The 5097-nt window shown below is 44.8% G+C and overlaps 1 pseudogene; it reads left to right on the forward strand.

Moving 5' to 3' along the window:
- Nucleotides 1-4027: 4027 nt before the first annotated feature.
- On the forward strand, nt 4028-4124 carry LOC123388809 (annotated as a pseudogene).
- Nucleotides 4125-5097: the final 973 nt, after the last annotated feature.

Consider the following 5097-nt stretch of genomic DNA (forward strand, 5'->3'; position numbering starts at 1 on the left):
AAATGTCACGAGACACAAGCAGGAAGGCTGGGTGATCAGATGGGGAAAGGAGAATGCAGACGGTCAGAGAACACAGCGACTATGGGACTATGGGGCACAGACAACTTCACTTGGGAGGGTTCCAGGGGATCCCAGAAAGTGACAGTCCTCCCGAGCAGTGGGTAGTAACCAGAGGGCCTTCATCATAATCTGTGTGATAGTGTCAAACATACCAAGAAGCCACAAACAGAAAAAACATACAGTAGCTTCAAACACGAATCCCGATTGAGAGTCCTAACAGCAGACCATCTGAATTACAGCCCATGATTTATGATCTAGAACCTTCTGAATGGATATTTCTACATGGCTTCAGGCCCTGGTTGATTGGAAGATGGTTAATGATTGCCCAGCACAATCCAGAGACTACAGTCAGTGGTCAAACACACCCCACACACCACCACAGGCCCCCTCGGAAGCAGTCCACTCTCCAAGGTCACTGTCGTTCTTTTTGTTCATCAAACACCTCGCACCAATGTGAGGTGTCTTCCTGCAGTACATGGGTCAGGGTCTTCAGAATAAATAAGATTCCCAGCAGCAAGAAACTGTATTTGGTTAACGTGCAACAGATTCTCTGGGACAGAACCAATCTTTGTCACCACGGTAACCTCAGAGCCCAGGACAATGCTCAGCTCCCCAGGGCAGTCAGTATAAAACTATCAACTGACCGTCCTTGGAGACCTCACTCCTGTGTTCTAAAACTCTTCATTGCTACAAGTAGTAATCACAGCCATTAATATTTATTGGAGGTTTATTTTGTCCCAAACACCATGCTTAACACTCGACTGATATTAGCCAAACATCAAACACCCCTCCAGCATGAGGAGATCACGACCATTATTTGTATTTTCCATACAAGGAAACAAAGGCACCAGAAGGTTCAGGAACATGTCCAATACCCTCTGCCAGTAGGTGGCAGGACTGGGATTTGAACTCAGATCCACCAGCTTCCTTGTCTGGAAACATCTCGCTATAATGTTTCATTTTCCTGCTGGGCATACAGAAACACACAGTAACTCCAAATGCTCCTTCTTGGGCAGGAGGGAAAGGATGGGCATTCCACAGCAGGGACAGCTCCCTTTGAAATGCCCTCGGCAGCTTCTTTCAAGGGCTTACACATTCGCTCATTCTGAAGGCTGAAAGTCATTCTGGGGCTAGGACCCTGGGCCAGGCACCGGAGATAGAAGGATGAATAGTTTCTGGTTCCCACTCTCCATGGGTCACAGGCTGGTCTCAGCGGTCAGAGGAAGGGTCCAGAATGTTGACAAAGTGGAGCACTGAGATAAACTTCTACTGGACATGGCCAAGGCATCAGCAAGCTAGGCGCTGAGCAGGGTGTAGAGACACTGTATACCCTGCCCTCCAGTGGATCCCCACCTTTCTGCCCCCAAACAGACCAGGAACTGAGCAGTCCAACTTGTGCCTAACTGCAGGGTCAAGATCAAATGTGTTAGAGGCGTGCGGAGCGGGTGAGATGATTGTGAGTTGAGGTCATTGCCATTCTCAGGGAGATGAAAGAAAAACCAGCCCTGACAGATGCCTTGAGTGTCCCTGTCATTTCTAAGTATTTCCCTGGAGATGGTTATTTGGAAGAAATGGGATGGTAATTCTTGCTGTGGCCACATCTGTACAGCAGTCCTAGGCTGAGTACACCCCAGGACTGCCTCTGAGCTTCCATGGCTCCACTTTGGTTAGAAAACCTCAGAAGAAGGTCATCTCAGGGAAGGGTGCACAGGGTTGGATGTGGTTAGTAACTACAGATTGCAGAGGTGCAGGAAGGTCAGGTAAGTTTCTTGAACTGGGCTTTGACCTTGAATAACACATATGAACTTCTTTAACACTCCAAAGGGTAACTTCTAGCACAAATAGCCTAGAGATCTTTCTCCAGAAGGGCCACAGGGGCAGGCCCACTACACAGAGCCCTGACCACGGCTCAGGGGAGCCCTTCCATCTTTCACTGGACTAATTTTCCAAAGTGCTTTGTAATTAATGCCTCCCAGAAGAGAGCCCCTCCTTGTCACCGAGAAGAGAAAAATAAAAGCATTCCTGCAACAGGTTTGTACCTTGGGCAGAGCAGACTGATTTGTAGTCAGCTCAAATAACGGACCATGATGTGAGTGATAATAGAAGCCAGTAGGTTACAGGACAGCCCATCACAGGCCCCTCAAGCATGTCCATCACCTATGAAGTGCAGAAGTACAGCTGACACAGAGTCTGCAGAAGATGTTAGTGCTCTGAATAGAACAATTTATTTTCCCCTTTGTGGAATTTTTGCAAGAAGATAGCTGGTTTACTCTCCATAGCACCTGCAAGTACAATCTGTTTCTACACCGTGCATTATTTACTCACTCACCAAACATCTATTGAGCCCCTCCTAAATGCAAAACACTTGGGTAGATGCTGGAGAAAAAAGACAAAGTCCTTGCCCTCATGGAGCTTACATTCTTGTGAGGGAGACAGACACAAATAAAATAATAAGATAGAGCTGTTAAATATCTCAAGACTTATGATTGACTTTGTGCAAAAATAGAAACAAGAAGTGACTAATATTAAGAAAATTTGTATTTGGGGTTCAAGATCAAGAAAGACCTTTCTGCAAAGGGAACCTTTGTACCACATTCAGAAAGGAGTCAGCCTTATAAAGGACAGAGACGCTCTTTGGGGTATTAACAATAGCTTGTGCAAATGTCCTGGGGCAGGATAGAACACAGCTGAACTGGAAAAGCTGAGGGAGAAGCATGGGGTGTACTATAATGAGTGGGAGAGAAGAGTATGGAGGAGTGTGCAAGAGCCAAGCCAGACGCTCCATGCTCTGAAGGTGGCCTCTCTTCTCTACTCTTCTGCCTAGTTTCACTTAGCAACTCAACACAACAGACCAGTGCCTGACTCCTCCCACTCTCCCCCATTCAGCACCCCAGGACTACTATCTTATGGCTTAAATAGAAAAACCAACACACTCTGGCCACTCTCTGCTTTGTTCCAGCAGCTTCCGCAGTGATGAAGAAGCAGGCTCCATGAAAAGAGTGTGGGTGATGTCTTCCCAGCGTGCACGTTCTTCCCACCCCATCGAACCAGCCTGGGGTGGCTGCACTCGGTATGCTGCCACGGTCGTTGATAATAATTGTTGCATTAATTGGTGCTGTCCGGACCAGACAGAACGTAAAAGATCCCACTGTGTCCAATAATTAATGTTTTTCCCTCACTGCAACGCCATTAATAAGGGGCTCTTCCAAGAAACGAGTAATTGGCTGGTTGGGCGTCATTAGGGTATTTATAGATAAGCTTTGGTCTGAAGACATAGAGGAAAGCTGATTATGTTTATTTAGACTCTATTATCTATCGCTAATGTGTTATCCTGCGTTCCGATCATCTCCATTCTCTGGGTCCTAATGATACAGGGCACACTCACAATGTGATTTCAGTGACCTGCAACATGGCTTTATCTCCGCTGCAAGGGACAGAGGGGGACAGAGGGGGCGGCTGTTCACAGGTTCCGCTTGCTCCCACTCATCCGCCGTGAACCTTCTCTTGCCGCTGAGAAATTTAGAGCAAGGCTCTTGGAAGTACTAGAAAGACAGTTTCTCCTAATTAAACCTCAGAGGAGTGGAAGTTTCTTGGGTCTGTGATTATCTGAAGGGTTTTTGAAAATGTAAATCTGGTTGGGGAAGCATGGCTTTGAAAAATAGAGGGAGGGAGCCTGGTTTTGAGATGCTCTCTCCGCGGTGACAGGCAATGAAGTCTCAAGGCTGGTAAAACCCGGCCAAAACAGACATCTTAGCAGATAAGCACAGGTGCCTCCAAGCGCTCTCCGGCCCCCAGGAATGTGGACAAGGTGGCCTCTGGGGCTGCCTTTTCTCCCAGAAGACTTTGATCCATTTGTCCTTTGCTAGAATTTTTAGAAAAGATTTCTTAGGTTGTTTTTATAAAGTAGGTATGTGCCTGTGAATATACTTGATGTCATTGGACTGTACAGTTAAAAATGATTAAAACAGTGCAGCACAAGCACTAACATTGGAATGATACAGAGAAGAGTAGCATGGTCTCTGTGTAAGAATAACATGCAAATTCATGAAGCTTTCCATATTTTTGAGTTTCTTTACGTTTACAGGGAAAAGAATTGAATTTATTCTCTTCAAAACTAGATTTTTCACAAATAATCAAGTTAAACTTCCAAAAATGATTAAAATAGTAAATTTTATCATATATATATAAAATCATAACAAAAATTACTAGGAGAATGAATAGGATAATATCATTTATAAGCAGAAATTGAAAGCATAAGGAAGAACTAGGCTTTTAACTTTGTAGCTATAATGTATCTAACATTAATTTTGGAAACCAAATACTTCAAAATGTTCTATTCTGCACATGAAACTGCCCTCACATTAATATTCAAAAATCCTTACATTAACAAAAAAAAACTCAATACAATTATTTTGTCCATTGGCTGAGCTGGAATTTAAGGGTTGGAAGATTGAACTCAAACTTTATTCATTTTTACCACTTCCTGTTAAACTTGTTCTGCAGACAACTCTCTCTCTACTTCTGGCTGTAATCTCACATGGGTTCTATAGCTTTCCATGCCTCTTATAAAATAAAGAACCCAGACCTATCTAATAACAACAACAAAAAAAGTATACCTCGATGTGTATGTGCTTCTTCATGATAGACACATATGATGAGCTCTATACCTCATACTCACATGTCTCAAGTCATGGTGAGAGTCTAGAGACCTGAGTTCAAGTTCAGGTTTGCCTGTGTCACAGGGCGTGTAAGGGGTAAAAGTATGCATGATGTCATGTAGCTCAGTTTCTGCACCTGTGAGATGGGGGTGCTTCAAGTGCACACGGGGTCTTTGAAGGATGAAGGATGGCATCTATCGAGACAGGGGCAGAGAAGGGGCCCTGTGAATATCCATCTCTCCCCCATCTGACCTTGTAGACACGAAAGCATCTGACGTGTACAGTCCTCCCCATCCCGTCCATGCTGTCTTCTCTGTGAAGAATGCACTTAGGAACACGGACCTGCCTCTGGTCTTGAAATAAGCTCCCAGAGAGCTGA

The sequence above is a fragment of the Mustela putorius genome, unplaced genomic scaffold, assembly GCF_011764305.1.
Source record: "Mustela putorius furo isolate JIRA1106 unplaced genomic scaffold, ASM1176430v1.1 tig00003909_pilon_pilon_pilon, whole genome shotgun sequence".
NCBI classification, from domain to species: Eukaryota; Metazoa; Chordata; class Mammalia; order Carnivora; family Mustelidae; genus Mustela; species Mustela putorius.